General features: G+C 36.8%; 1 pseudogene across 1 annotated transcript in view; it reads left to right on the forward strand.

The window, feature by feature from the left end:
* The window catches only part of LOC114266152 (TMV resistance protein N-like), a 48,385-nt pseudogene continuing 24,720 nt past the window's right edge, over window positions 1-23,665 (forward strand). Inside the window, exons 1-2 of the transcript XR_014341463.1 lie at window positions 1-435; window positions 1,089-1,173. The product of XR_014341463.1 is annotated as a TMV resistance protein N-like (transcript). The remainder of the gene's footprint in view (window positions 436-1,088; window positions 1,174-23,665) is intronic.

A 23,665-nucleotide genomic window follows, 5' to 3' on the forward strand; every position in this document is an offset into this window, starting at 1 on the left:
AGGTCATTACCGCTCGAGCGTAGGAAACGCTGCTCGAGCGTAGAACACATCCTCCCAGTAGTTTTGTAGACCTGCAAAAGTACTGAGAGTTCACAAAGCCCGCTCAAGCGTAAGAAGTGCCGCTCGAGCGGAGGAAGCAAGATGGGTAACAAGAGTTTGGAAACTAAGCAACCAACCTATCCTAAACGCAACCACAACAATCCAAAAGCCAAACTGAAAGAGGTACAAAGGAAGCAAGATGTAAACAACAATGTGAAACCATCTAACTCGAGTCCGGGATACAACAAAGGTCGGATCAAAACTGGAATCGCTATATAAGTTCTCTTATTCTTTTCATGGCAGCTGTGAGAGTGAGGGAGGAAGAGAGAGCAAGAGATAGAAAAGAAAGAGGGAGAAAAAGAAACTTCCAGCACCTTTGTGGCTCAACAACTCTAAGGTAACAATCAATCTATTATTGTTCTATTATAGTATATTGTTTACATAGTTATAGTGCATGTGGGTATTGTAAGTTGTTGGAAGAAAAAGGAACGGATTGACTGATTGGGATAGTGTTTTGTGTATATTATTATCATGCAAAATTTTAAAGCGAATTAAGGAGCTAAAGTCGTTGGATAAGAATTCTGCACAAAATCACAAACTTTAAAAATTAAGAAATCATATCAAACAGATGAATTTTGAACTGAAATTTTTATAGTAACTTAATTACATGTTGAAATTCATAATCACCAAAATTATGTAAATTGAATCTAACGCACACTTGGTTCTTTCAAATTGCTCTTGAGGCTCCCTCAAGCTACTCATCCATGGGTTGAAACCCAAAGCTACTCGTCCAAGGCTGTGAGCCATATGCTTAAACCACAGCCTGCAAGTATTAGTTCATTGTAGACGATCCAATTTGTCCATTTTCTCATTTCTTTGTATCTCTTGTTATGTATAGAACCTAAGGTTTGACATAGATATAAATTTTGTTCTGGTATATATTTGAGCTATGATTAGTTTGTTAGTAGTTGTCCATATGGTATGCAGATTCAATCATTTCACTTTTTATTTCCACTGAAAGATTTGACTAACCTGTCCATTTTAACTTGGGACAAATTCTGCATGTCAGATGTTTGAAGATATTCCTCAGAGACACTTGGAAACAGATGTGTTATGATACACATATATGCAGAGGTAAGGATGATGTGTATTTGCAAATTTCGGCACTCCTTTTATCTAAGATGATTGATTACACATTTAATTTTATTGTCATATCCAAATGGTGCTTAAATGCTTAGGAGCTACTGTGGTATTGATTGAAGGGGCGCACTATGCCTCCCATGTATGGGGGCCTGATTGTTTATGGTCTATTGTCATGGATGACAGTCTTGGAGGCTAATATCATCTGATGTGCCCCACTTCAATCAATACCATCTCCCTAGAAATGTTAATGGCATAAATACTTTTTTCTAACCAATTAAGATGGGTATCCCATGAATAATAAGCCACATTGAAATTCAAGAAAGGTTACCAACAAAGGTCTTAGCAAAGTTGCCTTTATGTTTGAGGTAAATGAAAATTCTTCTAGATCAACATTAAAGTCTCCACACTGAGTATTGGATTATCAAAAATCTAAAGTTGTCAATCTGAGTGGAAACTTTTAAAATCTTTACCCAAGGTGGAGGCTTTGTGTTACTGTGTAAAGTCAAAAAGATTCTTCAATTTTATTGGAGGCTTTAAAGAGTTTGTCAAGTACTCTACAATGAAAAATGTTATATAGTAGTTTCAGTCTTTTCTAAAACCTCCATGATTGAAACCTGGTGTAGAGGATTTTGGAAAGGATGTTATGATAGAGGATTGGGTAAAGAAGTTTGAGAAGCTTGTTGGGTCTCAGGTATTTTGCTTTAATTCCTACAATCGGGGTTTAGGATTTTGTTTAATTCTTTGGATTTTGAAATTATTTGTTTGGTTAGTATTGAAGATTAGGCTTTGTGCTCAACAATCAGTTTTCCAATTAGATTAGCTTTTGTGTTTCCGGAACAACATTTGAAAAAGGTATACTTATATTTTCTTATAGAAACTCATTATTAGGAGAATAATCAATTACATACTTTATGAAAATGTTATTAATTATTGGTTAAAAACATATTTCTAAGTTGTTGAGTATGTTGACTCTCGTGAAAGGATTTCATTTGCCACCACTTTTAGTTGAGGATAAATTGATAAGAAACTATTCGTTTCATCGTAGTAAATTGGAAATGTTCTATTTCTTTCAAGAAATATTTTGTTTTATGTTTCATATGTTTTTATTGTCACATTGACATGTATCACTTAATTAATATAAAAATGAAATTTTTATTAGCTTTGATATTCAACATGGAACGCACAAGAACATATGGACATTAGATCGTGGTAGTTGGCTTGATGGACAAGTAGTAAACCGTTGCACAAATGAATTTGTAATGTACAAGATAATTGCATTTAATGATTAGTTGTTGTTTCTTAGATAATCACTTTAGTTGCTTTGCAATTTACATTAAAGTAAAAGGATTGTATCACAGATGCGAAATACCCAGCGTGGTATCTACCTATATATTTTTTGGTAATTACTTATGCATTTATAATTGAAAGCATTTGACTATGTAGCATGTCCTGTTTATCTATACTAAGCTTGTGTTATTGCTATTTATACTAATTTTTATGAGTTGTAGCAACATATTTTGCACCATAAGGTTCATAAGCCAAACATGCTCAAGTCCTATTTTGGAACAGAACAGTACACAGGAAAAATTGAATCATGTGAAAGGATATTGATTTGTTATTATCTTATTTTATTTTCGTTTAATATGTTAATGGATATGATTCCAATGATTATTGATTTAATATAGGTGTACATTCTAATTAATGATGCGGGTGAACATTGGTATATGTGTGGTATACATGCAACAACAAATGGTATATATCCTTGATCCATATATATCCCAAAAAAAAAAAAAAAAACTCGGCTAACTCAAGTGAAAAAAGTGGTATACATCCTTATACAATATTGTTATTTGAATTTTGCATTGCATGTTTTCGTACCAATTAGTTATGTCAATGACATGTTGAAGTATTACATGACTTATTGGGACTTCCATACAAGAATGCATATACAAATAAAATCACCGAGTTTCCAATTAGAACACTTAAATGGCTTCCACAACAAAGTAATGGCTATGATTGTGGAATGCACATCATTAAGTATTTTGAATTGGTGCAATTTATTGATTCCGAAGCTTGTTTGCTTCAATTTGACTCGTGGGATGCAAGACGAAGATTGGCACTGAGTTTAGTTCAAGATGAAAACAATAAAATTGGGTCAAGAGTGATAGAATTGGCTTGCGATAGATAATTGTCATGTATCATTGATGTTGTTGCATGTTGATACTTGAATTATGTGAATTTCAACTAAATTTGTTTTGGGGAGGATGTAGAGCAAATGGATTTTAGTCATATGGTTTTTGTCATTTTCTAGTAATTTGGATTTGGATTGTACATGGGCAAAATTTGAATTAATTATCACTTACCACTTTATTATACTACAATGACATTTTCTTTGTACTTCATTAGATTGCACTTACTATTTTATTAGATTTTACTTACTATTTTATTAGATTTTACTTACTATTTCATTACTCTTGATTTACTATAATTCAAGTATCAACATGCAACAACATCAATAATACATGACAATAATCTATCGCAAGCCAATTCTATCACTCTTGACCCAATTTTATTGTTTGCATCTCGAACTAAGCCCAGTGCCAATCTTTGTCTTGCATCCCACGAGTCAAATTGTAGCAAACAACCTTCAGAATCAATAAATTGCACCAATTCAAAATACTTGATGACGTGCATTCCACAATCATAGTCATTACTTTATTGTGGAAGCCATTCAAGTGTTCTAATTAGAAACTCGATGATTTTATTTGTATATGCATTCTTGTATTGAATTCCTATTAAGTCATGTAACACTTCAACCTGTCATTTACATAACTAATTAGTACAAAAACATGCACTGCAAAATGCAAATAACATTGTATAAGGATGTATACCATTTTTTTTTTTACTTTAGTTGGCCGAGTTCTACTTCTTGATATATATGGATCAAGGATATATACCACTCGTTGTTGCATGTATACCACACACATATACCAATGTTCACCCGCATCAGTAATTGGAATGTACATCTATATTAAATCAATAATCATTGGTATCATATTCATTAACATATTAAACGAAAATAAAGTGAGATAATAACAAATCAATACCCTTTCACATGATTCAATTTTTCCCGTGTACTGTTCTGTTCCAAGATAGGACTTGAGCATGTTTGGCTTATGAACCTTGTGGTGCAAAATATGTTGCTACAACTCATAAAAAATAGAATAAATATCAATAACACAAGCTTAGTATATATAAACATGACATGCTACATAGTCAAATGCTTTCAATTATAAATGCATAAGTAAATTACCGAAAAATATGTAGGTAGATACCACGCTGGATATTTCACATCTGGGATACAATTCCTTTGCTTTAATGTAAATTGCAAAGCAACTAAATGTTGGAAAATGGCTTTTGAAACTTTTGAAAAAACCTTATTTTTTGCTAACTTTGAGCATCAATTAAGGTGGGACCTAAGCGTTATTTTTAACGTTTCTAATTGGGTTCATGTTTAATGTCGCATAGTGACTAAAATCGTGTATTTGGTTGCTCAAAACCATTTTCGGATGAATGAGAATTCAACGGGCATTTTCAGGTTCGTGGAAATGGATTTAGGTGGGTTTCCTACACATTTGTAAAATGTGTTTGTCCCCACATTGGAAAGGCTTATGGATTTGAATATGTTTATATACCTTAGCTTGGGATGCTTGAGATAGGCCCCAAAGGGTACCCAAGTTTGTGGAAGGGTGAGCTTATGGATAAAGTGGGCTAGACCCATTGGACCCAAAACAAAAACCACACGCGCGTGCCGACACCGTCCAGTCGGGCGGGTTGGGCTGGGCGCGGATGCGTGGTGTGAGGTTATTAGGCTTGTCCAGCCCAATACTTATCTTTTTGGGCTAAAAACATTTGAACTTTATTTATTTATTTTTATTTTTGGTTTCAAAAAGCAAAATAAATTGGTCCATAATTTTTCCTTCACCCAAACAGATCCCTAACAGGTTTAGACCCACTTGAACAGGTTCAAAGGGTTCAAAACAGGTTCATAACTGTTCATTTCAAACTGAATCTGTTTGGACAGATTCAAATCTATCTGGTACCTATTCAATCTATCCGAACAGGTAGAAACCTGTTCGGAATAGCTACCATTTCTCCTATTTAAAGCTTGCTTCTAGCAATTCATTTCATTAAATTTTTCCATCAGAATTTCATCATTTTTCTTCTGTTCTTCTCGTGCTCTTGCATCTGTTTCTACATTTATTTTTTAGGAAGAAAAAAAGAGAGTTACAACAGAGTTTTGGTTCGCTAGACTTGAATTTGTAGTGTTGCAAATTTAAGTGTTAATCATTGCATCTTGGGAAGTAGACGCCGGTAAAGCTTGAAGCACCAGAGCGAAGGCGAAATCTACTTTAAGGAGATTGTATCCAACACAAGCCTTGACATTAATTTCTGTAAGCTTTTAATTCGGAAAATAATTTATATAATTATTTTTTGTTATTTATTTAATTTATACATTTAATTTACACACACACTCCTCTGTGGAAATAACAATCTTAAAGTAGATTCCCAACTTTTATTTTTCTGTGTTAAACAAACGAATATTTTGTTTTGAGAAATTAAATAGTAGTCATATACTATTCAATTTCTTATATAGTAGTAATATACTTTTTAATGATTTCTTTGATAATATAGTAGTAATATACTAGTTATTATTGGAATTTTGTTACAATATTATTCTGTATGTTTTGTGTGTAAATTCTTTTTTGTATAAATTTGCGATTAGTGTCTTAATATTTCGCTAGAATTATGACAACTAAAATAAACAGTATTAAGACTGTTATTACTCCGACCCCCACACCTATTGTGCCAGTGATGACTCCGGCAGTACTGGTAAATCATGGGGAGAAGCTAGAAAAATTCAATGGAAATGATTTTAAAAGATGGTAACAAAAAATGATGTTTTATCTTGCAACATTGAATTTGGCTCACTTCACTCATGAAAAAGCATTGGCACTAAACGAGGGAGAAATTGATCAGCAAGTGGTTGCTGCAGTTGATGCATGGAAACATGGTGATTTTCTGTGTTGGAATTACATCCTCAATGGATTGGACAATACATTGTATAATGTGTATAGCGTCAAAAGCACTACTAAAGAGCTGTGGAAACCTCTAGATTATAAATATAAGACAGAAGACACCGGTACAAAGAAATTTGTTGTCGGCCAGTTTTTAGATTTTAAAATGATGGATTTCAAGATAGTTATTAGCCAGGTTCAAGATCTCGAATTAATTCTCCATGACATACATGCGGAAGTGATGGTTCTCAGTGAATCTTTCCAAGTAACGACAATCATTGAAAAAATGCCACCATCCTGGAAAGAATTCAAGAATTATCTGAAGCATAAGCACAAGGAGATGAAATTGGAGGAACTAATAGTGCGGCTCAAGATTGAGGAGGACAACTGTGGTTTCGACAAGAAGTCAGCAAACCATGTCATGTAGGCTAAAGCAAATGTTATGGAACATAGACAAGGGTTAAAGTTTAACAACAAGAAGTGGAAGCACGATGGCAATGGTCCTAAACAAGGATCCATTAGTAAGATCAAAAAAGGGATCAACAACGGGTTCAATAAAAAGTTCAAAGGCAAGTGTTTTGTGTGCAGCAAAGATGGGCATTGCGCTAAGGATTGTCGTGTTCGCAAGGACGGAGGAAGTTCGAGCAAAAAGCTAGCATAAGCCAACATCGCCAAGGATTTGTATCTTTCCAATGGAGTGGCAGACATCAATCTTGTTGCAGTAGTCTCTGAAGCAAATTTGATGGGCAATCCCAAGGAGTGGTGGGTGGATACTGGAGCAACCCGCCATATCTATACCGATAAAAAGATGTTCACCACCTACAAAGTGATGGAACATGGGGAACAACTTTTTATGGGAAACTCCTCTACATCTACTGTAGAAGGACAAGGAAAGATCGTGCTAAAAATGACCTTGGGGAAAGAACTTACTCTTAACAATGTACTCCATGTGCTAGAGATTCGCAAGAATTTGATTTCTGGGTTATTATTGATCAAGAATGGGTTTAAATTAGTCTTTGAATCTGACAAGGTTGCACTCTCCAAGAGTGGAATGTATGTGGGGCGAGGTTATATGAGTGATGAGCTTTTTAAGCTCAATGTAAATACTGTTGTACCAAATTTGACTATTAATAATAAAAACACATCTTCTGTTTATATTACCGAGTCTTCTTTTTTATGGCATGGTAGATTAGGACATGCTAATTTTAATTCTTTGCGTAGACTTGTTGTTTTAGAATGTTTACCAAACTTAGAATTTGATCCTAATCATAAATGTGAGATTTGTGTTAAGGAAAAACTCACTAAGGCATCATTTAATAAAGTAGAAAGAAGTACTGAACCTCTAAGTTTAATTCACATAGATATCTGTGATTTAAAATTTATTCAAACTAAAGGAGGTAAGAAGTATTTTATTACTTTTATTGATGATTGCATGCGATATTGCTATGTTTACTTATTGAGAAGTAAAGATGAAGCCTTAGAAGCTTTTAAGCAATATAAACTTGAGGTTAAAAATCAACTTGGCAAAACTATTAAGATAGTGAGGAGTGACATAGGTGGTGAGTATGATGCACCATTTGAGGAATTTTGTTCTGAACATGGTATTACTCACCAAACCACTACACTCTATTCTCCTCAGTCAAATGGAGTTGCTGAGAGAAAGAATCGAACTTTTAAAGAGATAATGAATGCCATGTTGATTAGTTCAGGATTACATCAGAACTTGTAGAGGGAGGCGATTTTGTCTGCTAACTTTATCCTTAACAAGGTACCCCACAAGAAACTCAATCAAACACCTTATGAATTATGGAAAAGTCGACGACCTACCTACAGTTACCTCAAAGTATGGGCGTGTTTGGCCAAGGTGGCAGTCCCTAGTCCCAAAACAACTAAGATAGGACCAAAAACTGTTGATTGTGTATTCATTGGTTATGCAAATAATAGTAGTGCATATAGATTTTTAGTTCACAGATCGAAAAATCCGATTATGCATATAAACACTATTATTGAGTCAAGGAATGCGTTGTTTTTTTAACACATTTTTCCTAGTAAGGAAACTGAAGAGAAAAGTTCAAATAAAAGAACTTTTGATACTACTATAGGCAGCAGTGAAGACCACAATGATAATGAATCAGATGAACCTAGACGTAGCAAGAGGGCTAAGATCTCTATATCATTTGGTCTAGATTTTCTGACATACTTATTAGAAAATGAGCCTCAAAACTTCAAAGAAGAAATGTCAAGTCCTGAAGCTCCATTGTGGAAAGAGGCTGTGAATAGTGAAATTGAATAAATACTGTAAAATTATACTTGGGAACTGGTGGATCTTCCACTAGGGTATAAACCTCTTGGACATAAGTGGATATTCCAGAAAAAAATGAAAGCGGATAGTTCAATAGATAAATACAAGGCTAGGCTTGTTGTTAAGGGATACAGGCAGAAGGAAGGCCTTGATTATTTTGACACCTATTCACCAGTGACAAGAATAACATCTATTCGCATGTTGATTGCGATTGCAGCTTTGTATAATCTGAAAATATATCATATGGATGTTAAAATATCTTTTTTGAATGGCGAATTAGATAAGGAAATCTATATGGAACAATCGGAAGGGTTTCAAGTTCCCGGCCAAAAGAGAAAGGTTTGTAAACTTGTCAAATCCCTTTATGGATTAAAACAAGCTCCGAAACAATGGCATGAAAAATTTGAGCATGCTATGCTTTCGGATGGTTTTAAAATAAACGAATGTGACAAATGTGTCTATGTTAAAAACACAGACAAAGGCTATGTCATAGTTTGTCTTTATGTGGATGACATACTCATTATTGGAAGCAATAATGATGTGATTAAATCCACAAAGAAAATGTTGAACAAAAAGTTTGACATGAAAGATCTGGGAGTAGCAGATGTAATTCTAGGAATAAAAATTACTAGAACATCTGAAGGATATGCTTTATCTCAGTCTTACTATGTTGAGAAGATTCTGGAGAAATTTGGAAAGCATGACGACCGTCCTGCCAAAACACCTGTTGACATTAGTCTTCATTTGTCAAAAAATACAGGTGCAGGCATATCACAATTAGAGTACTCTCGGATAATCGGAAGCTTGATGTACTTAATGAATTGCACTAGGCTAGATATAGCCTATTCTGTAAGCAAATTGAATAGGTCCACAAGTAATCTAGGGTTCGATCATTGGAAAGCGATAATTAGGGTACTTAAGTATCTAAGACATACCCAGAATTATGGCCTTCATTATACCAAATATCCAGCAGTACTCGAGGGGTATAGTGATGCAAATTGGATGTCAGATACTAAAGACTCAAAATCCACTAGTGGATACGTCTTTACCCAAGGAGGTGCTGCAGTCTCTCGGAAATCTTCCAAGCAGACATGCATAGCTAGGTCGACAATGGAATCTGAGTTTATCGCATTAGATAAAACAGGACAAGAAACATAATGGCTTCATAATTCCATGGAAGACATTCCAATGTGGCCTAAACCTGTGCTAGCTATATGCATTCACTGTGATAGTGAAACAGCAATTGGTCGGGCACAGAATTATATGTATAATGGTAAGTCTCGACACATTTGTCGAAGACATAATACTGTTAGGCATTTGCTCTCACAAGGAATAATTTCCATAAAATATGTAAAGTCAAAGGAGAATATTGCAGATCCATTGATTAAAGGGCTAGCCAGAGAGCAAGTGTACTATTTATCAAGGGGAATGTGATTACAGCCTATTACTTAAAAGTTGCCATAATGGCAACCTAACCTAGTTGATTGGAGATCCTAAGATCTAGGTTTAAAAGGACAACCGAATTATGAATGACTTCACGTATCACTAAGGAGGTTTACTCCTACCCATTTCTATGATACGAAGAATGATACCTGTAGCGTTAGTAGGATAAGTTTTGTTTTTAATGATTCTTATAGCTTGGACATCCAAGTGGGGTATAACAGGATACTCTTAATAAGAAGTCACCTATATGAGTGTGAATTGGGCCGGTTCTGTGAGAATTGAGAAGGCCAAATTCTCTAGAGCACTCATGAATTACTAGACGTTGCTCAGGGCCAAAATGAACACAACCATAAGAACCAAACTGTGTCTGCGGGTACACTATGTGTAGTCTATTGTCTTGGCTTACACAAATAGTTGAACAGTTCAAGGCATCGCGTCCACTGGTTAGTCAGTAAGTCCGATAGGCCTTTACTAGAGGAGGTTCAAAGCTAAAAGCTACCTATCTCGATGTGGTATATTTTCTTAATGTATTCTTTCTTTGTCTGCATTTTGTTGCATGTCCATTATTGTGAATTCCATTCATGTGGGGGATTGTTGGAAAATGGCTTTTGAAACTTTTGAAAAAGCCTTATTTTTTGCTAACTTTGAGCATTAATTAAGGTGGGACCCAAGCGTTATTTTTAACATTTCTAATTGCGTTCATGTTTAATGCCGTGTAGTGAATAAAACCGTATATTTGGTTGCTCAAAAGCATTTTCGGATGAATGAGAATTCAACATGCATTTGCGAGTTTGTGGAAATAGATTTAGGTGGATTTCCTACACATTTGTGAAACGTGCTTGTCCCACATTGGAAAGGCTTATGGATTTGAATGAGTTTATATACCTTAGCTTAGGATACTTGGGATGGGCCCCAAGGGTACCCAAGTTTGTGGAAGGGTGATGTTATGAGTAAAGTGGGCTAGACCCATTGGACACAAAACAAAAACCACACGTGTGCGCCGCCGCCGTCTGGTCGGTCGGGCAGGTTGGACTGGGCCTGGGCTTGAGCGTGGGTGTGTGGTGTGAGGTTGGATTGGGCTTGTCCAGCCCAATACTTATCTTTTTGGGCTAAAAACATTTAAACTTTATTTTTTTATTTATATTTTGGTTTCAAAAATCAAAATAAATTGGTCCATAATTTTTCCTTCACCCAAACAGATCCCTGACAGGTTCAGACCCACTTGAACAGGTTCAAAGGGTTCAAAATAGGTTCATAACTGTTCATTTCAAATTGAATCTGTTTGGACAGATTCAAATCTGTCTGGTACCTATTCAATCTGTAAGAATAGGTTTCTACTTGTTCGGAATAGCTACCATTTCTCCTATATACAGCCTGTTTCTAGCAATTCATTTCATTAAATTTTTCCCTTAGAATCTCATCATTTTTCTTCTGTTCTTCTCGTGCTCTTGCATCTACTTCTGCATTTATTTTTTAGGAAGAAAAAGCAAGAGTTACAATAGAGTTTTGGTTCGCCAGACTTAAATTTGTAATGTTGCAAATTTAAGTGTTAATCGTTGCATCCTGGGAAGTAGACGCCAGTAAAACTTGAAGCACCGGAGTGAGGGTGAAATCTACTTTAAGGAGATTGTGTCCAACACAAGCCTCGACATTAATTTCTGTAAGCATTTAATTCAAAAAATAATTTATATAATTATTTTTTGAATTATTTTGTTTTATTATTTATTTAACTTATACATTTAATTTACACACACACCCCTTTGTGGGAATAACACTAAAGTGATTATCTAAGAAACAACAACTCATCAATAAATGCAATTATCTTGTACATTATAAATTCATTTGTGCAACGGTTTACTACTTGTTCATCAAGCCAACTACCACAATCTAATGTCCATATGTTCTTGTGCGTTCCATGTTGAATATCAAAGTTAATAAAAATTTTACTATCATATTAATTAAGTGATACATGTCAATGTGACAATATAAGCACATGAAACATAAAACAAAATATTTCTTGAAAGAAATAGAACCTTTCCAATTTACTACGATGAAACAAATAGTCTCTTATCAATTTATCCTCAACTAAAAGTAATGCAAATGAAATCCTTTCATAAGAGTCGGCATACTCAACAACGTAGAAATCTGTTTTTCACCAATAATTAATAATATTTTCATAAAGTATGTAATTGATTATTCTCCTAAAAATGAGTTTCTATAAGAAAACATAAGTATACCTTTTTCGAATGTTGTTTAGGAAACACAACTACTTGTTTATTTTTCATGGTGGCTTCCTGTATAACATAAATAAGTCGGTGACTAAGTTCATTTCTAATGAATTATTCTTCAAAAAATGTTATGTGTACAAATAATATTTATTACCTTTTGTCCATATTTGGGCAACATGTCAAGTTGTTTGCTTGTTATATTATATTTTTGCATACACAAATAAATCAACAACTACTTTCAATTCTAACCAAAAAAAAAAAAAAAAAAAATTTAATGTATCTTACCTTGTCAAGTTCAACATCATAGGGTGAAAGTATATTTTTGCTTCTTCTTCTCTTTTTTTTTTTTTTTTTTTTTTCCGTTTGCTTTCCCTCCTAAGCTTCATATGATTAGGCTGTTGAAGACTCGACACCATCATCTACCGAAATTGACCTTTTTAAAATCACTTTTGGTACCTTTGGTGATAGTAGCTCATGTTCACTAAAAAGGGAGGCAAATGGAGATACGGACAATGTGAACTGATCATATAATGGAGTCTTAGGCAATCTCTCATTTTCTTCTTTGAGCTGTTTATCCATAGGAAACTTACAATCTTGGAAATCATAAGGTGGGGGACTCCATTTGTTTTCAAAGATATCTTCCTTTTCCAATTGATGATCAATATCATGAGTGTTTCTTATTCTCAATGGCCCATGATCCATTAGCTACCTTTGCAATTGCTATCAAAATATCCTCTTTTGCAGATTCTATTAATTGACTGACACCAACGACTAAGTTATTTAAGTCTCCTCTCAAATCTGTCACTTCTTTTTCAACATTGCTTAGCTGTGCACCATGTTTGCCTCTACACTCACATCATTGTCTTCAACGACAAAACCAACCTATTAAGAAAATAATAACAAACATGTTAAATGAATTCTTTAATTACAACACACATACAAATTAAATTATATAACATAAGATTTTCTTCTTGTTGTTTTGGTATTGAAGGTTTTCCAACATGGAGATTCTCTTTTTAATAACCTTATCTATCGAATGTACTAAACGAGGTGCTTGTCTACTCGCACATGGACTAACAAAATCCACAACAAGTGTCACATGCTCAACGTAGAATAATCACATGATATGGTTATGTAATGATTAGTAAGTTCAAGAATGCACTAAATAGACAATCATTTGTTTACCATGATTCAGAAACATACCATGAGAAAAAACAAGCAACCTCGAATTCCTCGTTGTCCCTTTCCTTCTCCTTTGTCCTTGTATTTTTGCACACTATCGACTAAAAAGTCTAAGACGAGTTTTGACCAATTTAATTTATGTAAAGTAGACATATCTTTCAAGGTATGGAGAAAACAACGATTTATTGACAAGTCCGATGTAGGGTACAAAAGGGAACCGAGAATGTACAATACAAATCTTCCCTTAAAATCATCCCCGTCTACTTTCATATTAGACAACTCATTCCTTAAAGAGCTTAATGAAATAGAACCACACTTCTTAACACCATACTTGTTCGACAACTCTTCAACATCAGTGTGGTTCCCATTTACTTTTATAATTGATCCCTCACAAGGAAGTCCTAATATGTGGCTACATCAAATGGTGTTATCATTATTCTTTTACCATGCACCAATAAACACCGAGATGTAGGATCAAAACTGAAAAAATCTAGAAATTCCCTAGATATTGATTTGTGATTATGTATCAATTTTAAGCAATAAATAACAATCCCAATCAAACAATTAAGACAAATCAACACAACGATTTCAACGTGGAAAAACCATAATTGAAGTGTCTCCAATTGTGATAAAAAAATCATGGGCCAAAGCCACAAAACAATCCACTAAGAAGACAAAAGTAATTACACAAGTGTACTCTCAATAACCTAGTGAATCCATGCCCGAATTGAATCAACCTTTATATGCCTCTTCCACCACAGTCTTCACCTCGGAATTGTCTTGCCCAACATTGAATCTACAACGTCGATATTGAATCCACAACAATGAGCCAGTCTAGAATCCACCAAAGCTTCAGGCCCAAATTTCATGGAATCCATCGAAGAAGAACTCTTTTTTTTTTTTTTTAATAAACCAAACTAAACAAACCCTTTGATATAATTCACTCAATTCATGATTAAACTTCCACATATATCAAAGAAAACAAGCAAAGAAGCCCTAGAAGAAAACCCTAATACCCAAGAACAAGATCTGGAAGTCGTACCCTAAAATCTCATTGAAACACATATTTATAGAAAACAGATCCGTGATCTCCGCTCGAGCGCAAGAATGGACGCTCAAGCGGATCTACACTCAAGCACAAGAATGGCTGCTCGAGCGGAAAAAAATAACTCTCAGTACTTTTTGCAAGCGAGTGAAACTTCTGAAAGGTCCCGATCTCCGCTCGAGCACAGGAATGGCCGCTCAAACGGACAAACAATTTCGACTGTAATTTTTCTTTTTACTTTAGGGCTGCTGCCTCTCTACCCCGCTTGGGAGCTGCCCCGGGCCTGCCAAGGGGTGCTGTCCCCTGGACCCCCGCAAGCTGACCAAGCAGCTCAATCCCCAACATAGTCAGCGAAGTGGAAAACATAAAAGAATAGACATCACAAACTTCTCTGCAAGACACAATTCGGGTTGGATTCGCATCTAAAACTCATAGCCTCACTTAAATAAAAGAACGAATAAAATTACAACTAAAAGAAGTTTTGTCAAACAGGATTGTCAAGAATAAAAACCTAACAGAAACAACCAACTAACCATTCACAGAGTTGTCGTGGCAATCTTGTGCAGTTAAGCTCGAATAAGCCTCCAAAACCAATTGATTTGATAGTTTTTTTTTTTTTTTTTTTTTTTTTTTTTTTTTTTTTGTAATGGTTGAAGCAATTGCATTAACTCATAATCTGAGTTCAATGCTGTCCGAGTTGTCATGGTTAGCTAAACACAATAATAACAAATACATTAGACCAAATTTAAATTCCAAAACATACTATGAAAATTTAATCCTATATTAAAACACTACAATTATACCATATGTGGGGATATATTTTCTGAGTACCAATACGTGGCAAGGTGACGCCGACGTGTCAGCCGAGGTGCCACGTGTCTTGGTCGTTGTGCCGAGGTCATCTCGGCTAGGCCGAGGTTGCCTCCGAAGATATTGGAAACCGAGATAAGCGGATAAGGGACAAGAGTCCTAGAATGAAGAGAGAACTCAACTTGGATATGGACAAGAGTCCTAGATTGGGAGAAGACTTCAGTTTGGGTAAAGATAAGATTCTTAGAGAGTTTATCCAAATCCTACCGGGAGTCCCAGATTAGCAGTAATCCTAAGTTCATTAGGGCCAGGCTCCTATTGGGACTAGGATTATATTGGCTATAAAAGAGAGGCACCCCCATGGGTCTAAGGTCAGTCAGGTGCCATCTGTTCTGCCAGTGCTCTCCAGCTGGTTACTAAGCGGGCAGTGTGGTCGGAAAATTACCCACACAATTTGGCGCCGTCTGTGGGAAAGAAAGAAGAATAGATGGCCAATGACGGACAGAAGGATCAGATTAGAGACAATGCTCCTACTGGGAGTGGGAGACCTATCGATCTCGACATTGAAGGGAATGATCGCAACACAGAAACTCGTGACCAGAGTCACGGAGTGAAAGACGCCGGCTAGGAAGGTGACGCACAAAAGACAACAGATCGAAGTGGATACTACAACGAAGATGACCTCCAGGTATGGAAGGATAGATACCTGCGGAGGAACGAAGACCCTTCCAGAAGGGATGCAAAGACAGGGGGCATGAGTGCTCCCAAGGAGATAACATTCAAGTATAGAAGAGCTCAACCTGAGTGAGCAAATCCCGGATCCCAGATCCCAGAAGACATGATCTCGGCCTAGATGAGTAGGTCCGAGAAAAGAAGAGCTCAACCTGAGTGAGCAGATCCAAGATTCCAGAAGATAAGATCTCGGCACCTGAGTTCGAGAAGAGAAGAGCATAATGAGCAGATCTCAGATCCCAGAAGATAAAAAGGAAACACACAAAATCAGACTAAAGTTGGCCAGAATTGAGACGTACACTAGGGCCGAGGAGGACATGCCGGGAACAAAGGCATCGGAACAAGAAAAGAGAAACGGCTCGCCGATGCGAGGCCGAAAATCAAACTCAGGTTGGAGCCAAGTAAGATCAATAGAGAAACCAAGGCCGAACAACCTCGGCTTGAATTAAACCTCGGCGACAAGGTCGAAGCTACATGTATGATGAGAACCCAAGTGGATTTTTAGTTCACACTGGGGGGGCAGAGAGAAGAAGAATGCGTTTACCACTTGTTGAAATTTATAGCAATTTACAAGTTGGTGAAACCAAGACGATGCTTAACCGAAGTTAAGCCGAGATGATGCTTAACCGAAGTTAAGCCCAGATGATGTTTAACCGAAGTTAAACCGAGATGATGCTTAACCGAAGTTAAGCCGAGATGATGCTTAGTTAAAGTTAAGCCGAGATTATTCCTTAATTCACTTGTTGAAATTTGTAGCAATTTACAAGTTGGAGTTAAGCTGATTCTTTATCTTCACTTGTTGAAATTTGTAGCAATTTACAAGTTGGAGTTAAGCTGATTCTTTATCTTCACTTGTTGAAATTTGTAGCAATTTACAAGTTGGAGTTAAGCTGATTCCTTATCTTCACTTGTTGAAATTTTTAGCAATTTACAAGTCGAAGTTAAGCCGAGATTATTCCTTAATTCACTTGTTGAAATTTGTAGTAATTTACAAGTTGGAGTTAAGCTGATTCCTTATCTTCACTTGTTGAAATTTGTAGCAATTTACAAGTCGAAGTTAAGCCGAGATTATTCCTTATCTTCACTTGTTGAAATTTGTAGTAATTTACAAGTTGAAGTTAAGCCGAGATTACTATTTCTCTTCACTTGTTGAAATTTGTAGCAATTTACAAGTTGAAGTTAAGCCGAGATTACTATTTCTCTTCACTTGTTGAAATTTGTAGCAATTTACAAGTCGAAGTGAAGCCGAGGTTATAGTTTGCACACTTATAGCAATCTACAAGTTGGTCCAACCAAAGAAGATGCTTAACACTTGTTGAAATTTGTAGCAATTTACAAGATAATGTTAAGCCGACATGTGATCATCTGTTGAAATTTGCAGCAATTTGCAGGTTGATGTAAAAGCTAAGTATATTGTTTAAACACTTGTTGAAATTTGTAGCAATTTACAAATAGATTATTGTTTAACACTTGTTATGTTAATCCTTGTTGATCCCTGTTACAGTATATGTTAATTCTTGTTGAAATTTGTAGCAATTTACAAGTAGGCTAGACCGAGATCACCGTTTAGAAACTTGTTCAAACTTGAGAAAAAGCTTGCAAAGTTAACATTGAGTAGTATATGTTTCACACTTGTTAGAATTTATGAAAAGTTTACAGGTCAGTATCCTACCGAAGTAAAAGTTTTGTAGCTATTATACCCGAGGTATGTAACCCCGAGAAGATCGCACAAAGGAGGCAAAATATGGAAAACATGCAAAATATAAAATCATGCAAGAGCAGTTAGAAGAAGATCAAAATAGAATTCGTCGTGATTGACACGCCTTCACCTTACAACATCATCTTGGAAAGGCCATGGTTGCATGCAATGGGGGCAGTTCCCTCAACGTTGCATCAACTATTGCGGTTCCCCACAGAAACATGGGATTGAAGAAGTCAGAGGAGACCAACTGCAGGTAAAGAATTGCTCCATTCGGGAACCAGGGAAGGCAGAGATTGAAGACGAGGACATGGAGGTCCTAGATGATGTCGGCAAGGAGCCAGCCAAAAAGAGTAAAGAGACACTGAAGAAAATCCTCGTCCAGGAGGGCGACGAAGAGCGCTTCATTCAGAGAAGGAAAGTTGAATTAGACATTCAAGAACAAGGAGGCACATCGGCCATATGCAGAGCTTACATTATCTAAAGAACAAAAAGGTACAAGAGTACAAGCGACAAAAAAAGGAAAAACTTCAAAAACTGAGATGATACTTAACCGAAGTTAAACCGAAATGATGTTTAACACTTGTTGAAATTCTGAGAGAATTTACAAGCTAAAGAGTGCACAAAGTTAAATGTCGGCAAAAGATTCGCCAGAGTCAAACGTCGTTTTGATTAGAACCACTAAGTGCACGCCAGAAGTGGTGACCAGAATTGTGAAAGGAATAAATGCTTCAAGAAACAGCGATGATAGTTTGCAAAGGCCAAGAGAAAGAGGGTCTAAAGGGGGTGAATTAAATACCAGAAGTCTTAATACATCGGCGAAAGAAGAACACATCAGGTCTGTGACTACAGCACGAAGCCCACTTCCCTAATGTGATCCTAAGTGCAAATTGCATTCACATTAGGGGGCAGGGAGAAGGTGTAGGGGGAAGGAATGATAATTAAGGAGCAAGAAATGTTAACACTTGTTGAAATTTTTGAGCAAATTACAAAATGAGTTAACCGAAGATTATGAAGTCTACTACTTGTTGAAATTTGTAGCAATTTACAAATTTGGTATAGCCGAGATAAACACTGAAAGACGTTTTCGAGATATGATCAACCGAGATGACCAACTAGCTTGTTAAGAGCCGAGAAGGTTGGCAAGTACAAAAATGAAGACCCTAAAGAACTAGGGACTGAAAGCAAGAACGTCGGACTAATCTGCTTCGACAGACGACAATGGTTCAGCCTCGGCAGTCAGTTGGAGGAGCTTCTCTACCGCTACCTCGGCATCAATTTCAAGAAGAAAGCAAACTACTCGGCATCAGCGGTAGGTTGTGTCTCACCCCCAGAAGACAGTTGGAAAGAACTTCTCAGCAGCCTTCTCAGCCACGAGCTCAGCATCAACCACCTGAAGAGTTTGATCAAAGCTCTTCTTAGCGATTGGCACCTCGGAGTTTGAAGGCAAAGATTGAAAGCAAGAATCTGGAAAAAGACACAGAAAACAGAAACAAGAATGTAATTCATAATCAAGAATGGTGATGAGACTATCAAGAAATCAAGACAAAAAAAAAAAAGATTGCACAAGCGTGTCAAGCCAAGAACAGTGGTAGAAATCAACAGATATGTGAACAGTGTGTATTCAAAAAGAAGATTTAGAAATAACGGGTAAAACAAGCAATGGTGATTAAACAATGAAGCAGAGCTTCTTGGAAAGCAATAAGAAATAAAATCAGGAGGAACAGTGGCTTACCAGAAAGAGGGAAGCCGGAATAAGAATCGCTGAAGTCTGACGACAATGACAGAATGACGTAAAGCTTCACCGAAGGAGAGAAATGAAGACAGTTGCAGAAGCTTGAAAGCTTGGAACAAATGACGGATTTAAGCAAAAGAGCTAGAAAGCGAAGAAGCCAGAGGATTAAAATGAAAAAAGAAAAAAATAGTCAAGAAGACGACAAAGTTCAAGAATAACGCCAAGTGCACAGGCACTAAGTAAGTATGTGAAGAACAAGAAAGTAATGACCCAGACACGATGCTAGCAACAGAAAGCGGATATAACAAGAACAGTGCCAGGCATTCAAACAATTCCAAACTTGATGAGAGACGAAAATAGAAGGCAACAGATGGCAAGTAAACAGATTCAGAAGAGTTTTGAAAGATTGAGCTTAATAAAAAGTAAGAATTTATGAACCTACCAAATGAACGCCGATATGAAAATCGCCGGAGTCAAATAGATGACTGGAAATCGGGAACTCACCAGAGAGTGTGGGTGGAACAGTTGCAAAGTTCTTGAAGTTTACGAATTAATGGAATCAGAACCTCGGCTAGGAGGAACGATTTCAAGCAGCTTGGAAAGCATGAAACTTGATTCTTGGCACCAGTGGACAGCAAAGTCCAGGGAACTTTGAAGTCGGCAAGTTTGATCTCAGACAGAGGGGCACAGATGAACGAACAATGTAGGTTCCATCACCTCAGAATGCCGAGGTAATAAAACCTAGGAGGCAGTTGTGGGGATATATTTTCTGAGTACCAATACGTGGCAAGGTGACGCCGACGTGTCAGCCGAGGTGCCACGTGTCTTGGTCGTTGTGCCGAGGTCATCTCGGCTAGGCCGAGGTTGCCTCCGAAGATATTGGAAACCGAGATAAGCGGATAAGGGACAAGAGTCCTAGAATGAAGAGGGAACTCAACTTGGATATGGACAAGAGTCCTAGATTGGGAGAAGACTTCAGTTTGGGTAAAGATAAGATTCTTAGAGAGTTTATCCAAATCCTACCGGGAGTCCCAGATTAGCAGTAATCCTAAGTTCATTAGGGCCAGGCTCCTATTGGGACTAGGATTATATTGGCTATAAAAGAGAGGCACCCCCATGGGTCTAAGGTCAGTCAGGTGCCATCTGTTCTGCCAGTGCTCTCCAGCACTAAGCGGGCAGTGTGGTCGGAAAATTACCCACACACCATACTATTAATATCATTATTTTTTCGTAGTGTTCTTTCATTGCATTCTATAAATATTGTATATATATATATATACTCTTAAGATTACTCACCGAAGTCTAGCAAAAGCACCCAAGTCATAATTACTCACTAATAGGACAATTAATCAAGCCTACATATCCCTCAATTCTATAAACAAATACAATAATAGAAATGGAGCCATCATGGGCTATCTTGCTTTAATAAAAAAAAATAGAAAAAAAACAAAAAATCACAAATGGGACCACATGAACTATCTTACTTTTAAAAATAAAACCAATGAAGCATATGGCCACATATAGACAGTCTCCAATGCAAACCGTTAATAGATATGTGACCACCATGGACTATCTTACTTCAAACAAATAATAGAAATAAGACCAAAAAAAAAAAAAAAAATCACAAATGGGTCCACCATAGACTATCTTACTTTTAAAAACATAAACAACAAAACATGAGACAATACAAAAAATTCATAACCACGAGAAATTAATAAAAAAAAACTCAAACATTTATTGTCTAGCAAAAAGTGTCAATATAGCGATCCCGGGTTTACCCTTGTTGTACAGTGATCCGGACATGTGTCCGTGGATGTTGGTAGTTGTTTATTATCTTGTTTGCATCCTTTTTACTTCGTATTTGAGTTATAGGATGTGTTGGGCAGGTTTGTTATAGGTTGGTTGTGTTTGGGAGCCTAGTGCTGCTGCCCAGATTTTTGGACCTTCGCTCGAGCGAGGAGTTGGTCGCTCGAGCGAGAGTTGAGTTCGTGTCTGGTGGATCGAGCCAGAGTGGCATCGCTCGAGCGAGCGATTGCGTCTGGTTCTGGACCTGAGAGTTGCATTTCTTGGCTCGAGCGAGTTTTCTTTGCTCGAGCGGTCTGGTTTGTTCTTCGCTCGAGCGAGAAGTCTGTCGCTCGAGCGTGCTTCTGGTTGCAGACCTGAGGATTTGAGTTGTTAGCTCGAGCGAGCATTCTTTCGCTCGAGCGCACTTCTAGCTTTTCGGCTCGAGCGAGAACTTCTTGGCTCAAGCGAGAGTTTTCTGTGTCTGGTCGCTCGAGCGACAAAGGCTTCGCTCGAGCGACAAAGGCTTCGCTCGAGCGAGCGTGTTTTATATCAGCGGGCAGTAGCGTTTTTGAACATCAGTTTTTCACTTTCTTTTTCTTTCAAACCCTAGATCCGAGACTCTCTCTTTCTAAACCTACACTCTCTCTAAGATTTGATCTCCCTAGAGTGTGAATCTAGCCTAGGGCCTTTGTTAAAAAGATAGAGGGCTTTGAGAGCTTCGACTTAATCTGAAAAAGTTTGGATTTGGAGCACGTTGATCTTCGAGTCTTCATCTCCTTTTTGGCTCAAACTTCGAGGTAGGGATATCCTACTCCTCTCTATGGATTTTGTCTTTAAATTTTAATATTTTGAGATGTTGGGGTTGGTTTGGTAATTTGGTGAAAGTTTGGGGCTTTTGTGTTATTTTACAAAAGTTGGGGTTTTATTCATAATAAACCTAGATGCATGTTTGGCATAGAGAAATGGAATTGTTGAGAGTGGGAATGTATGGGGTTAAAGGGTGTAGTTGAATTATTTATCACTCACCGGAATGAAATGTTGATTGAATATCCATTGTGCATTTATTTTCTGTTTAGAGATAACTGCTTTAGGCTATCGGTGGAGGATAGTCGTGATTGTTGTAGACAATGCATGATGATTAGGCAAACGGAAACTAATCAATGGAATGTGTCATGAAATTTGACGGTTGATAAAATACATTAACTGTATGTATTGAGTGATTGTATATAGAACCAATGTGTTTGTATACGTTATGTGTAGAGGAGGAGATGGGGGATGTACTCCGCGGTTTAGGGGAAGATAGGGGATGTACCTCTAAACCGGATAGTGTTGGGAGAAGATAGGGGATGAACTCCGTAGATACAGCTCATATGCTTGTCTAGAGAAGTGAAGATAGAGCTCATATGCTTATCTTTGTGAAGTATGGATATAGCTTATATGCTTATCTGTGAATGTGGGATATAGTTTTTATACATATCTGTTGAAATAATGATAGAGCTAACATGCTTATCTGTTGAAAAAGGGAAAATGAAAAGTAACTTGGACTCATAAGTCGTATGACATAAATATATGATTTATGTGAATGTATCAGTGTTGGCCATCTATCAATTGCTAATCTTTTAGTCATTGTTCATGGTTGGTTTAGTGTATTTCTACCGGGCTGTGGCTCACCCTATATGGGAATATCATTTTCAGGTACAGGTAGCATGCCACCTCCAAGGACATAGCTTGGGAGGCTAGAGGCGGGCATACTTTTGTCATTTTATTTTTGATGTATTACATGTAAATTCAAGCCAAGGGCTTAATGTGTAAACGAGTTAGTACTCTTTTGTTATAACCAAGTATTAACTTGGAAAGCTGTAAGCCCATAAGGCATTTGTTTTTGTTGTTAACATGTAATACTTTTTGTAATGAAACTCTGATAAATGGAAGAATTTGGAACTTTTACATATCAATGCATATCTTTATTGATGGGTTTAATGTTGTTATTTTGAGGGCGTTACAACTTGGTATCAGAGCGTACCGGGTTCGAATACTTTGGGTACGTGGGAAGTGATTAGGATCACAATGGGTTTGTCTCGCTTGATAGAGACTTAGATGTAGTGTCATATGCTATGTGCTTAATTGATAACATGCTTATGTGACTATGTGGGTATGGGATTTAATTTCTAGGATGTTGATTGGATCCTTGGGTTTCTGGGAGTCTTGTTGGAAAGGCACTTGATCAATGCTATTTCTAACCGGAGCTCTAGTAACGCCTCGGGACTATCATTATCCGGAAATGAAATTCGTAAGTGCTTATGTGTTTATGTGCTTACGTGGAGTGAATTACAGTTGTCCATGCATTAGGACGTGAGTGTTTAGTTTTGGCACATTTGTGAATGTGCTAACGTTCTGTATTACCTTTATTAGGATGTCAGGACGAGGAAGAGGTGCTAGGCGTG

This window comes from Camellia sinensis, chromosome 10 (assembly GCF_055761805.1).
Source record: "Camellia sinensis isolate YWXY chromosome 10, ASM5576180v1, whole genome shotgun sequence".
Classification (NCBI taxonomy): domain Eukaryota; kingdom Viridiplantae; phylum Streptophyta; class Magnoliopsida; order Ericales; family Theaceae; genus Camellia; species Camellia sinensis.